Consider the following 15620-nt stretch of genomic DNA (forward strand, 5'->3'; position numbering starts at 1 on the left):
TTGAAAAAAAAAAAATTAAAAAAAAATAAAAAAAATAAAAAAAAAAAAACCTTTGCGTACATGCACCAGGACACATATTCAAGAATGTTTATAACACCATTGTTAATAAAAGAAAAAAAATACTCGTAATTACTCGAATGTCTAACAAGAGAATAAACATATTTTCAATAAGTCACATGATGAGCATTATACAAAAATAGAATGAATAAACTACAGTTACACACATGAGATATTGAATGAAAAAAAGACAAGTCAGAAGTCTATATTGTATGATACCATTATCAATGAAGATTAAAAACTGGCCTATGTAATAATCTACTGTTGAAAGAAACAACAGATTTTTTTTTTTTTAAACCAAAGGGTATTTCAGGGTAGTGGTTACCCCCTAGAGTTATTATTTCCCTTCTGGAGGGAAGAAAGGTGATGAGAAAAAAGAACATATACGTAGCCTCGATGGTTTTGGTAATGTTCTGGTTCATAAACTCAGTAGTGGGTTCACTGGTTTTCATTTTATTATGCTTCATAATTTACATATGCATTACATCAATACAGTAAATATTACATAATTTTAAATTAAAAATAAATTATGCAATCATGTCTATATATACTTAGAGAAACATATTTTATTTTGCTTTTTAGAATTTTACATAAATGGAATCATAGAGTTATTCAATTTTTACTCAGTAGGGCTAGGATTTTTTTGGTATGTTAAATCAGTATGTAGAAATATACCTAATTTTGGGGTGCCTGGATTGCTTAGTCGGTTGAGCATCCAACTTCGGCTCAGGTCATGATCTCAGTTTATGAGTTTGAGCCCCACATCAGGCATACTGACAGACTGCTGTCAGCTTGGAACCTGCTTCAGATTCTCTGTCCTCTTCTCTCTGCCCCTTCTCCACTGGTTCTCTCTCTCTCTCTCTCTCTCTCTCAAATAAACATTAAAAAAAATGAGTTCAGTCTTTAAAATTAGGTAGATGTTTTAATGTTTTTATTTTTATTTTTGAGAGAGAGAGCAATTGGAGGAGAGGCAGAGAAAGAGAGGGAGACACAGAATATGAAGCAGACTCTAGGCTCTGAGCTGTCAACGCGGAGCCTGACTTGGGCCGGCCCATGAACTGTGAGATCATGACCTGAGCCAAAATTGGGGCAACCCAGGTGCCCCTACCTCATTTTTTTTAAGTTTATTTATTTTTCTCAGGGGTGCCTGCCTGGCTCTGTCAGTGGAGTATGTGACTTTTGATCTCGGGATCATGAGTTCAAGCCCCATGTTGGGCATTGAGCCTACTTAAAAAAAAAAGTTTGGGGTGCCTGGATGGCTCAGTTGGTTAAGCATCAAACTCTTGATTTTGACTCAGGTCATGATTTCACAGTTCATGGGTTTGGGTCCTGAGTCAGCCTCCATGCTGGCAGTGTGGAGCCTGCTTGGGATTCTCTCCCTTTCTCTCTCTGACCCTCCCCTGCTTGTGCTTGCTCTCTCTCTCTCTCTCTCAAAAATTAATAAACTTAGGGGTGCCTGGGTGACTCAATTGTTTTTTTTTAATCTTTTTAATTAATATACTTTAAAAAAAAGTTTATTTATGTTTTTCAGGAATCTCTATACGTAACATGTGGCTTGAACTTAGGACCCTAAGTCCCGTGCTCTTCCAACCAAGCCAGGCAGGTGCCCCTGAATATTTTTAAAATTGCTACATTGGGGGTGCCTGAGTGGCTCAGTTACGTCTCTGATTCTTGACTTCAGCTTCTGTTCCTGGGATTGAGCCCTGAGCCAGGCTGTCAGTGCAGAGCCTGCTTGGGATTCACTCTCTCTCCTTCTCTTCCCCTCCCCTGCTCCTGCACTCTCACTCTCACTCTCACTCTCTTTCTCTCTGAAAATAAATAACTAAATAAACATTTTTTAAAATTGCTACATTGTATTCCATAACATGGTTGTGTCACAGTGTATGGACTAGAATTTTCAGAAGCAAATAACAGACCACTCAACTCAAACTGGCTTAAACAGTAAGGAAATGTTTTGGCTCATCCCACAGAAAGACTAGATAGGCTTCCCTTCAGGGTTGAGTGATCCAGAGGCTCCGTAATTTTATCAAGAACAAGGTTCTTTCTGCCTTGCTTTTTTTCTCTTTGCTCTACTCTCTACAATGTAGGCCGTCTTCTTTGTGTTTTTTTTTTTAAGCTTTCATTTTTATTTATTATTTTTTTAGTAATCTTACATCCCATGTGGGGCTCAAACCCATGATCCCAAGATCAAGAATTTCATGGTCTTCCAACTGAGCCAGCCAGGCTCCCCAATGTGGGCCTCATTCTAAGGACAGCTCCCCTCAAGGTCATAGAATGGCTATATTGAGCCCACATGCTTTTTGATTCAGGAAAGAGACCAAGTAGATTTCAGAAGCTCTTCTAGAAGATCAAGGAAGAACATTCCAGAAGCTCCAAGAACCTGAATTGAATCGCATCCTACACTGAGTTTCTTGCTCTTGCCTAAAACAATCATTGGAAAATCAGGCCTACCCCTTGAGCTAAGAGTCCAGTTACCTTTCTCCGAAACCCAAGGTCTCCACTGGGGAAAAGTAGACATTTAAACAAAATTAGAATTCTGTTAGAAAAGAGGAAGAGGGAAATAGTTACTGAGAAGGCAACCATCATCCACTATATAATTTATTTAATAATTCCCTTATTGATGGATATTTGTTTCTATTTTGTACACATTTAAACAGTTTTGCAATTACCATCTTTATACATGTTTCCTTAAAAATACATGAAACACCGGGGTGCCTGGGCAGCTCAGTTGGTTAAGCATCCGACTTTGGTTCAGGACATGATCTCACAGCTCCGTGAGTTCAAGCCCCACATCAGGCTCTGTGCTGACAGCTCAGAGCCTGGAGCCTGCTTCTGATTCTGTGTCTCCCTCTCTCTGCCCTGCCTCCACTTATGTTTGGTCTCTCTCTCTCTCTCTCTCTCTCTCTCTCTGTCTCTTGGAAATAAACATTTAAAAATTTGAAAAAAATACATGAAATATTTGTCTATAATTCTCTAGAACTGATATCAAGGCAAGGTGGAAGGCTATGCTAATTTCTAAACTTGAACAGATAATACCAAATAGCACTTCAAAAGGGTTATATCAATTACATTTCTACAAATAGTTTAAACTTGACATACATATATATATATATATATATACATATGTATATATATATACATGTATGTATAAAACATTCTAATGGGAGACAATGACATTTAATTTAACTTTTATATCTCTGACTTTCTGTAATAAAGGAATTTTTTTCTCTTTCTTTTAAATTTATTTATTTATTTTGAGAGAGAGAGAGAGAACATGCATGGGAGGGGCAGAAGAGAGAGGGAGAGTGAGAGAGTCCCAAGCAGACTCTGTGCTTTCAACACGGAGCCTGTTGTGGGGCTGGAATTCATGAGCCATGAGATCATGACCTGAAATCAGAAGTCAGATGCTTGGGGCGCCTGGGTGGCTCAGTCAATTAAGTGTCCGACTTAGGCTCAGGTCATGATCTCGCGGTTTGTGGGTTTGAGCCCCATGTGGACTGTGTACTGTCAGCCTGGAGCCTGCTCTTGATTCTGTGTCTCCCTCTCTTTCTGCTCCTCCCCTGCTCTTCTCTCTCCCTCTCTCTCTCTTTTTTCTGTCTCTCCCTCCCTCAAAAATAAATAAACATTAGGGGCGCCTGGGTGGCGCAGTCGGTTAAGCGTCCGACTTCAGCCAGGTCACGATCTCGCGGTCCGTGAGTTCGAGCCCCGCGTCGGGCTCTGGGCTGATGGCTCAGAGCCTGGAGCCTGTTTCCGATTCTGTGTCTCCCTCTCTCTCTGCCCCTCCCCCGTTCATGCTCTGTCTCTCTCTGTCCCAAAAATAAATAAACGTTGAAAGAAAAAATTAAAAAAAAAAATAAACATTAAAAAATTTTTTTTCATTAAAAAAACAATAGAGACACTTAACCACCTGAGCCACCCAGGCATCCCTAAAGGTACCTTTTTCAATAACTGTTATCTGAACCCAGTCTCCACCAATCCAATAAAACTACATCTACTTTTTGCTAAGCCCAATGGACATTTCGTCACCTTTATCTTATTTTACTTTTCTAGCATGTAAGGTTTCTGACCACTGCACTCTTTCCTTGGCTTCTGTGTCCCACACTCTTCCTCCTACCTCTCTGCTTCCTCTTGTTCATTCTCCTTTGGAAGGTCCTCTTCTTATGCTCATATCTTAAAATGTTGATCTTCTGTAAGCCTTCCCCTTCCTATTCTAATGATTCCACAGCGAACTCGTGTACTCTTAGGGCTTCAACAACCATCTCTTCCCAGGTCTATTTCTGTAGCCTATATCATTTCGGTTCCCTTCTCTTATTGGCCAGCTACCTACTAAGTACCTCCACTGGGAATATTCCCTGGGCACTTCAAACCCACAATGGGCAAAACTACACTTACCACCTCCCTTGTTTTTGCAACTATCATCACCATCCAGGACATTTTCATCACCCCAAATAGAAATTTCATACACATTGGGTAGTCACTACTTATGACCCACTCCCCACAGCTCCTGGCAACCACTAACCAGCTTCCTGTCTCTATGGATGTGCTTATTCTGGGCACTTCCTATAAATGGAATCACAGAACATGTGACCTTTTGTGTCTGTCTCCTTTCGTTTAGTATGCCTTCAAGGTTCAGCCATCTTACGCCACGTGACAGCACTTCATTCCTTTTTAGGCTAAAGAATATGCTGTTGTATGAATATGCCACATATTATTTAACCATTCATCAGTGGATGGACACTTGGGTTGCTTCCCCAACGAATAATGGTACTATGTGCATTTGCGTGCAAGTTTTTGCTTAAACGTGTTTTCAGTTCTCTTGGCTATGTCACTGGAAGTAGGACTGTGGGATCATATGGTAGTTCTATGTTTAACTTTTTAAAGAAATGCCAAACTGGTTTTCATAGCAGCTGTGCCACTTTACGTTCCCACCAGTGAGGTTTGAGGGTTCTGTTTGTCTACACCATTGCCAGCACTTGTTATTCTTTGGGCTTTTTTTCTCCCAATTATACCTTTCCTGCTTGATGTGAAGCGAGATCATTAGGGTTTTGATAGCATTTCTCTCATGACTAATGATGCTGAGCACCTTTTCATGTGTTTATTGGCCATTTGTATATCTTCTTTGGAGAAATACCTACTTAAATCATTTTCCCATTAAAAAATTTTTTTGTATGATTCATTTTTATTTTTGAGAGAGAGAGAGAGAGAGAGAGAGAGAGAGAGAGAGATCACAAGTGGGGGAGGGGCAGAGAGAGAGGGAGACACAGAATCTGAAGGGAGACACAGAATCTGAAACAGGTTCCAGATTCTGAGCTGTCAGCAACAGAGCCCCATTCGGGGCTCAGACTCGTGAACCGTGAGATTATGACCTGAGCTGAAGTCGAACGCTCAACTGACTGAGCCACCCAGACGCCCCCCCTTTTTCCATTTTTAAAAAATGTTTATTTATTTATTTATTTTGAGATAGAAATAGAGAACGAGCAGTGGAGGGGCAGTGAGGGGAAGACAGAGAATCCCAAGCAAGTTCTGTTTTTTAAAAGATTTTATTAAAAAAATTCTTAATGTTTATTTTTTGAAAGAGAGAGAGTGAGGGTGAGCTGGGGAGGGACAGAGAGAGAGAGAGAGAGAGACAGAGAATCCAAAGCAGGCTGTGCTCTGTCAGTGCAAAGTCTGACATGGGGCTCAAACCCACAAACCATGAGATATGGCCTCAACCACTCAACCAACTGAGCCACCCAGGCACCCCAAAAGATTTTTTTTTTTAAGTAATCTCTATACCCAGTATGGGGCTCGAGCCTACAAACCCAAGATCAAGAGTTGCAGGCTCTACCAACTCAGCCAGCTAGGCGTCCCGTGATTCATACAAGTTTTTAATTTTGATGAAGTCCAATCTACCTATTTTTTCTTTGCTTATGCTTTTCGTGTCATATTTAAGAGACTATTGCCTAATATAAATTATCATAGTCTGTTCAGGTCACAAATATACCCACTGGCTGGGTAGCTTACACACAGCTGATTTTTATTGCTCACAGTTCTGAAAGCTAAAAGTCTGAGATCAGGTTGCCAGCATGGTCAGGTGAGGCCACTCTTCCCAGTTGCAGACTTACTGTATCCTCATACGGCAGAAGGAGCTGTGGGATGTCTTTTATGAGACTAATCCCATTCGCTAGAGCCCCATTCCACATGACCTAATCACCCCTCAAAGGCCCAGCCTACTAATACCATCAGCTTCAGGGGTTAGAATTTCAACATATGAATTTTGGAGGGTTACAAATACTCAGATCTTATCACAGGGTCATGAGGACTCATACCTATACTTTTTCTAAAAGTTTTATACTTTTAACTTCTTTAGGTCTTGGATTAATTTGAGTTGATTTTGTATTGTGATATAGGGATCCAAATTCAATGTTTTGCATGGATATCCAGTTATCTCTGCACCAATTGTTGAAAAGACTATTCTTTCCTTCATTGGACAGTTTGGAACTCTTGTCAAAAATCAGTTGAACAGGGGTGCCTGGGTGGTTCAGTTAGTTAAGCATCAGACTCTTGATTTTGACTCAAGAGGTCATGATCTCACGGTTCGTGGGGTCTATTCTCTTGGGATTCTTGGGATTCTCTCTCTGCCCCTCCCTGCTTGTTCTCTCTCTCTCTCAAAAATAAATAAGTAAACATTTTTAAAAAATCAACTGACAAAAATGGATGGGTTCATTATGGACTCCCAATTCTATTCCATTGATCTACATTTCTTTCTTAAAGGATTTTTTTGAGAGAGAGATTTAAGATTTTTATTTGTTTATTTATTTATTTATTTATTTATTTATTTATTTATTTATTTATTATTAGAGAGAAAGAGTGTGCATGCAGACATGCAGAGAGGGGAGGGGCAGAAAGAGAGGGAGAGAGAGAATCTTAGGCAGGCTCCATGCCCAGCGCTGAGCCCAACTAGGGGCTTGAACCCATGAACCGTGAGATCATGACCTGAGCCAAAATCAAAAGTCAGACATTCAACCAACTAGACACCCAAGTGCCCCCATTTATCGTTCTATATTTCTTTTTTTTAACTCTTCTTTTTAAAGTTTATTTACTTATTTTGAGAGAGAGAGCAAGAGTAAGAGAGAGAGAGAGAGAGAGAACACGAGCAGGGGAGAGGCAGAAAGAGAGGGAGAGAGAGAATCTCAAGCATGCTCCATGATGTCAGCTGTCAGCGTGGACCTCTATGTGGGACTGGGGCTTGATCCCACGAACCATGAGATCATGACCTGAGCTGAAATCAAGAGTCGGACGTCCAACTAACTGAGCCACCCACCCAGGCTTCCCTGTCTTTTCGAATTTCTTTTAGTAATGTTTTGTAGTTTTTAGCATACAAGTCTTTCATCTCCTTGGTTAACTTTATTCCTAAGTAGTTTATTCTTTTTGATGCTATTGTAAATGCAATTTTTTTCTCCTGAAACCATAAAACTCCTAGGAGAAAATATAGGTGGTAAGCTTGACATTGGTCTTAGTCAATTTTGGGGGGCTTGACACCAAAAGAAAAATTAACAAAAGCAAAAGTAAACAAGTGGGACTCCATCAAACTCAAAAGTTTCTGCACAGCAAAGGAAACCATCAACAAAATGCAAGGACAACCTACCGAATGGGAGAAAATATTTGCAAATCATATATTTGATAAGGGGTTAATTCCAAAATATGTAAAGAACTCCTACAACTCAATAGCAAAATAGAATATTATTTTCATACAGTTGGCCAAGAGGTACATAAAAAAGGCGCTCAACAATACTAATAATTAGGGAAATGCAAATCAAAACTTCAAAGAGATATCATCTCACCCCTGTCAGAAAGGCTATTATTAAAAAGACAAGATATAACAAGTGGTCGTGAGGATGTGGAAAAAAGAGAGCCCTTGGGCACTGATGGTTGGGAATGTAAATTGGTGCACTCACTATGGAAAACAGTATGGAGGTTCCCCCTAAAATTAAAAATAAAACTACCATATGATCCAGCTTCTGAAGAAAATGAAGGAAAAAAAAAAAAAAAACTAACTTGAGGGGTGCCTGGGTGGTTAAGTGTCGGACTCTTGGTTTCTGCTCAGGTTATGATCTCATGATTAGTGTGTTCGAGCCCCACATCAGCCTATGTGCTGACAGTAAGGAGCCTGCTTGGGATGCTCTCTCTCTCTCTCTCTCTCTCTCTCTCTCTACCCCTCCCTGCTTATGCTTTCTCTTTCTCAAAAATAAACTTTAGGGGCGCCTGGGTGGCTCAGTCGGTTAAGCGGCCGGCTTCGGCTCAGGTCATGATCTCGCGGTCCGTGAGTTCGAGCCCCGCGTCGGGCTCTGTGCTGACAGCTCAGAGCCTGGAGCCTGTTTCAGATTCTGTGTCTCCCTCTCTCTGACCCTCCCCCGTTCATGCTCTGTCTCTCTCTGTGTCAAAAATAAATAAACGTTAAAAAAATTTTTTTTAAAAATAAACTTTAAAACATTTTATTAAAGGAAAAAAACTAACTTGAAAATGTTAAATGTAAATGCTGCATCATTGCAGCAGTATTTACTACAGCCAATATACGGAAACAACCTAAATGCTTGTTAATGGATGAACGGATTAAGTGTGGTATATATACACAATGGAGTATTATTCACTCATAAAACAGAATGAAATCTTGCCATTTGCAACAATACCAATGGACCTGGAGGGCATTATTTGAAGTGAAATAAAATTACTGTATGATTGCACTTTTATGTGGAATCTAAAACAAACAAAACTGATAGATACAGAGAAAAGACTGGTGGTTGCCTAAGGGTAGGGTGGTGTGTGTAAAATGGGTGAGGGAAGTCAAAAGGTACAAACTTCCAGTTATAGGGGAGTCTGGGTAGCTCAGTCGGTTAAGCCTCAGACTCTTGGTCTTAGCTTAGGTCTTGATCTTAGGCGTGTGAGTTTGCGGGCCTACTTGAAAGTCACTAAGAGTAAATCTTAAAATTTCTCATCACAAGAAAAGAAGTTGTGTAATTTCGGATGGTGATGGATGTTAACTAGACTTATTGTGGTGCTCATTTCACAATGTATACAAACACCTGACATAAATAAAATGTTATATGCTGATTATACCTCAATAAAATAAAATAAGTTGGAAAGTGTTCCTTCCCTTTATGTTTTTTTGGAAGAATTTGTGTAGAATTATATTATTTCTTCTGTAAATGTTTTGTTTTGTTTTGTTTAGAGAGAGAGAAAGAGAAAGAGAGCACAAATGGGGTAGAGGAGCAGAGAGGGAGATAGAGAGAATCCCAAGCAGGCTCCATTCTCAGCGCGGATTCCAATGAGGCTGATCCCATGACCCTGGGATCATGACCCGAGCTGGAAATTAAGAGCTGGATGCTCAACCAACTGAGCCATCCAGGTGCCCCCATAAGTGTTTAATAGAATTCACCAGTAGAGTCATCTGGGATTGGGGGGAGGGGGTGCCTGGATGGCTCAGTTGGCTAAGTGTCTGACTTCAGCTTGGGTCATTATCTCATGGTCGTGACTTCCAGCCAGGCATTGGGCTCTGTGCAGACAGCTTGGAGCCTGGAGCCTGTTTAGGATTCTGTGTTTCCCTCTCGCTCTGTCCCTCCCCCATTCGCACTCTGTCTGCTTCTCAAAAATAGATAAACATTAAAAAAATGATTTAAAAAAGTCATCTGGGGATGGAATTGCCTTTCTGGGATGGTTATAAATTAAAATTCCACTTAATGGATCTATACGCCTCCTGAGTTCTCCCTGAAATTCTCTTTTTCTTTGTATTTCGCCCTAAAATTCTAGTTCCTCTCACCTCACCTTCCTCTGAACTCTGTCTCTTTAACTAGGTGAAATTGCTACGATCAGCTTGGGTTCTCCCTCCCTGCACTGCACCTGGAAATTCTCTCCAGGTTGTAACACTGGGGCAATTAGTAATTGTATGGCTCACCTCATTTGTTCTTTTTTTGGCGGAGATTAATGTCTTTTGTCATTATTTCATATACCTTGTCTAGTTCCCTAGCTACTTAAAGTGGGAGGGTAAATATGGTTCCCATTATTCCATCATGGCCAAAAAGAAGTCCATTGACTTTTTTTAAATTTATTTTTGAGAGAGAGAGAGTGTGTGTGAGCTGAAGAGGGGCAGAGAGAGAGGGAGACACAGAATCTGAAACAGGCTCCAGGCTCCGAGCTGTCAGCACAGAGCCCGACGTGGGGCTCGAACCCACGGACCGTGAGATCATGATCTGAGTTGAAGTCGGACACTTAACTGACTGAGCCACCCAGGCGCCCTCCCCCCCCCCATTGACTTTTTAAGATCAGTTTTGTATTTTCTCCTTAGAAATTCTGCCTCATTATTTTTTTTATGATTTCTTGCTAGTTTTATCAAGTGATTCAATATTTTTCTCTATATAATCAATATATTTGATAATTATAATAGCTGGGAATCTCAGAGGTAAAAATACCTCGCTTTTTGCAGATTCTTATTCATGGGGGCTTGTTTTTGAGTTCATATTTAGCCTAGGTTTATCTGCGACAAAACCAAGGAGCCTAGGTTGAAGATTCTTCCAGAGCGGGTTTTCATTTATACTTGCTATGTGCCACTGGGCACTACCAGCTTGGGATCACTTCATTTCAAACTCAGACCTTCATGAGGGTAAAACTATGTTTACAAATTCTCGGTAAAGACTATCATTATCACTATTATTAGCAGTAGCATTATCATGATTCTAGTATAGTCTACCTGGAGTCACCAACACTAAGACAGGTTTCTTTTTTGATTCCTTTGCCCGCAGGCAAATTTTCTTCTAGCTCACCCTTTCACTCAGCCTGTTGAGGCTCTAAGCTCTGTTCTTCAAGGGCTCTCTTTTATTGCCCAAGACTTATTTTCCTATTCTCCTATGTAATTATTAATTATCATGACTCGAGGATAGGCTCCTGAGGCTTCCCCACCAACTTACTCTTTGGGATTTTATACTTTCCTTTTTTTTTTTTTTAAAGATTTATTTTATTTTTTTTTAGAGAGAGACCATGAGCAGGGGAGAGGGGCAGAGAGAGAGAGAGAGAGAGAGAGAGAGAGAGAGAGAGAAGAGAATCTCAAGCAGGTTTCACACTCAGCATGAAGCTCAATGCAGGGCTTGATCCCATGACCCTGGGATCATGACCTGAGCTGAAATTGAGTCAGACACTCAACTAACTGAGCCACCCAGGCACCCTAGCAATGCATGTAAATGTATATTTGCGTAGTTTATCCAACATCTGAATATTCTTCTACATAAGCATTTTTAGAATATCAAGTCAGGCATACTCTTAAAAATAGAAGTCTGTGCTGACAGTTCAGAGCCTAGAGCCTGCTTCCGATTCTGTGTCTCCCTCTCTCTGCCCCTCCCTTGCTCGTGTCATGTCTCTGTCTCCTCTCAAAAATTCATAAACATTAGAAAAAAAAAATAGAAGTTTCATTCTGAATTCCAAACTGTTCCTTTTATTTACTTATTTTTTGCCATTGCTCCAGACTTATGGTCCTTGGTCAGCCCACTGGTTGAACAATGTCTCATCCACACTTATACAATAGGTATATCTCCAAACACAGGGAAGATATTACATTTAGGGTACACTCTCAGTAGCAAATGTCCACCCTGTTCATTGTTTTTGGGCGTCAATTCCAAATTCCCTGGGGCAGAGGGTCTGATTGGCACAGCTAGGGATTAGGCTGATAGAATACAAATGTTATTGATTGGGACCCACCTCTGTGAGTCAATGTGGCAGTTTCCAGAGAAAGAGAAAGTAATTATCCACTGAGAAGATACTTTAAAAGGTATCTATTTTGCCTTCTCTACCTGCTAAAGAGCTTCAAGAAAGTTAATCATTCTGCAGTTCCAAATAACATAATTGTTTTAGCCTTAGTAGTAAAAATAATGGGTAATGTTTGAATACTGCCTGATTTCCTGTGTTGAATACAACTTTGGGCTGTATTTTTGGTTTATTTTCTCACCTCATGGTATGGTTACCAAGGGCCTTTTCACAAAGAAAAAGCTTTCATTTGATGATGTCTTTTTCTTTTCTTTTTTTTCTTTGATATAATTTATTTATTTATTTTTATAATTTACATCCAAGTTAGTTAGGACATGGTTGAGGTCTTTTTCTTTTATATCAATTTTCTCTCTTATGATTTGTGTTTTTGGTATCATGCCTAAGAACTCTTCACCCAGCTTGGTCCTGGATTTTCTCATGTTTCCTTCTAAAAGTAGTTTTGCCTCTTACATTTAAATCTATGATCATTTTTGGGGTGCCTGGGTGGTTCAGTCAGTTAAGCGTCTGACTTCAGTTCAGGTCATGATCATCTCACAGTTCGTGAGTTCAAACCCCGTGTCGGGCTCTGTGCTGATAGCTCAGAGCCTGGAGCCTGCTTCTGATTCTGTTTTCCTCTCTCTCTCTGCCCCTCCCCCACTCTGTCTCTTTGTCTCCCCAAAATAAATAAGCATTAAAAAATATATATAATCAGTTTTGAAATAATTTTTTAAAGGTTTATCTTTAAATAATCTCTACACCCAACGTGGGGCTCCAATTTACAACCCTGGAGTCAAGAGTTGCATTAAAAAAAAAAAGGGTTGCATACTCTTCCAGTTTTGAATTAATTTTTTGTGTAATTACATATGAGGTTTAAGTTGAAGTTAATTCTTTGCCTGCTTCTTGTCCAATTGTTCCAGCACCATCCTTCCTCTAGTATCCTTCCAGTGTTGAATTACTTTTGCACCTTTGTCAAAAATTGGCTGAGTGTGTGTCCAAAGCTGAGAAGTGGAGAGGGAAACAAGGTCCTAAGCATATTATTTGATTCCTAGATTGGGCGTTTGCTGCAAGTGTAATTGCCCAGATTGTTGAGTACCGTGAGCCAGTACTTTTATTGATTAAGGCAGTTTGATTTGTGACTTCTGTCTTAACTAATGGAAGAAACATGCAGATCGTACGTTGGCAGGACATAAATATAACCTGGTGAAATATATTATCATATATAACAAAAACAGAAGTGGAGTAAACTTAACCATTTAGGTATAGATAAAGCAAGGTGCTCTTGGCAAAATCCAGGATGGCCACTAATTTGTTATTTAATGGTCCAACAGCTAACCTCCCTTTGTATTTGTGGGTAATCCTTCACCATGTCATGCCTCTCATTCTGGAATTCAAGAGAAAAATCCTCCCTCTTCCCACTTTGCTTATATCCAGGGCATAGGTATGTGATCTATGCGAGACATTAGATTTTCCTGCCTAGGATTTTGAATCTTGAGAGAGAGTCTGAACAAAAGTGCACACATTACCACACTGGCTTAAAACAACACAGATTTATTATCTTACACATTTTTTAAAAGGTGTTTTAAAGCAAGGGGACAGGACCCGTGGACAGGAAGAGCTGCCCCTACGGTCCTATAGTTTATCAGAAGTTGGATATAAGTTTACTGGAGTAAAACCAAGGCGTTGGCAAGGCCGTGTTCCTTCCTGAGTCTGTAGGAACTAAACTGTTTCCTTGAGCTTTCCAGCCTCTAGCCGCTGCCCCTGCTCCTCCCCCGCCAGGGTTCCTTAGCTCTTGGTTCCCTTTCTCCATCTTCAAAGCCAGTAACTCTGTTTCTGTCATCACGTCTGTCTAGGACAGACAGCTGGGAAAGGTTGTCTGCTCTGTGATTAGACCAGGCCCACCCGCATAACCCAAGATACTCTTCCCGTATCAAGATCCTTAACTTCAGTCACATGTGCAAAGTCCCTTTCGCCATATGATGTAACATATCTACAGGTTACAAGGATTAGGATGTGGACATCTTTAACATTATTCTGCTTATCACTGTTGCTGTCATTCAGAGTGCAGTGGGGGCAGTACCACAGAGAGTGAGTTGGAAGAGGTATTCAGTGGAGACAATGACAATGATGGCATCATCACCTGGCCTCACGTGGTGAGAACTTGGTTGTAATTCTTGCTAACTGCTTCCCTTGTCCCTGACCAGTTTTTGAGCCTGATGTTCCAAACTTCGCAGCAAGTCTAAGATACCTAACAGCTATTCAATCAATTAGCTTTCTTCTTAAATACAGAGTGACTTTCTGAGTTCTGTCTTGGTGGGTAACCACATAATGTCAAAGAGAAAGGAAACTTTAGAATTTAGTCTCTGGTTCCCTGGGCAAGACTGTCTCTAATAAGAGGTCTGTACACGTTAGCCTTTTGTCATAAATATTCAATGACTCTGACTATTTTTCTTTTGTTCTGATTCCATACTCCCCAAGCACCTTTTCAGCAGGCTTCTCCAACAAATGTGCTGTGTGAGGTTTGAGCATTACGGCCTGAGTGACAACAATATTTCATCGTGAACGATTGGATTGGCATTCTCGATCTGGTAAGATTGTTTAGTGTGTATTTATCCCAGAGAGAGACTGATTCACTCTTGGTGGGTGATAAAATAAAAGTTCTGTATATATAAGACTGAAGGTTGGATTTTGGGCTCTGGCAAATTTACCAAGGAAATGAATGTCATCTCTCAGCGCTATCTGGGAAATACACTTTTCCTATTCCACATTGAATATCTTGATGTAGCCACTTAGAAATGTGTATTTTATTTTATTTTTTAAGGTTTATTTATTTGAGAGAGAAAGAGAAAGAGAGAGAGAGAGAGAGAGAGAGAGAGAGAGAGCGCATGCACAGGAGAGGCAGAGAGAGAGACAATCCCAAGCAGCATCTGAGCTGCTAGCACAGACCCCAATGTGGGGCTCGAACTCACAAACTGTGTGATAATGACCTGAGCTGAAACCAAGAGTCAGACACTTAATCTACTGAATCACCCAGGCACCCCAGAAATGTATATTTTAATAGCTAAAGATCAATTGTGTGTGTGTCTGTTTATATTAACGTCTCCCTTTAAGGGCACAAGCCTGGAAATTTGTCTTCTACTTGTTTTGTATTTCCTGAAATTGTAGTTAAATATTATTAAGATTTTTTTTTTTTTACTGTAATCTCTATCCCCAATGTGGGGCTTGGATTCACAACCCCAAGAACGAGTCACATGCTCTACCAACTGAGCCAGCAGCTAGGTGCCCCTTGTTAAGATCTTTAAAATGTTATTATTATTTTTTTAATGTTTGTTTTATTTTTGAGAGGGGGCATGAGCAGAGGAGGGGCAGAGGAGCCAAAGCAGGCTCTGTGCTGACAGCAGTGAGCCTGATGCAGGGCTCAAACTCATGAACCATGAGATCACAGCTTGAGCCAAGTTGGAAGCTCAACCGACTGAACCACCCAGGCACCCCTAAAATGTTATGTTGAATGACTTCGGGAAATGATTCTATTAAGTCCAAGGGCTTGGTTTGTTTACCTTGTAGAATTTACTTTTATGTTACCTTTTACTTTACTTTTTTCCTAATTAAAATTAAATTTTTTTATCTTTTATGGAGCAAGAAAGATATACAGACGGAAGAATGCAAAAGACACAGGGCGCGTAGGTGGCTCAGTGGTTTAAACATCGGACTGCAGCTCAGGTCATGATCTCACAGTTTGTGAGTTTGAGCCCCATGTCGTACTCTCTACTGTGAGTGCAGAACCCACTTGGATCCTC

Source organism: Puma concolor, chromosome B3 (assembly GCF_028749965.1).
Source record: "Puma concolor isolate L17-30 chromosome B3, mPumCon1.1.hap2, whole genome shotgun sequence".
NCBI classification, from domain to species: domain Eukaryota; kingdom Metazoa; phylum Chordata; class Mammalia; order Carnivora; family Felidae; genus Puma; species Puma concolor.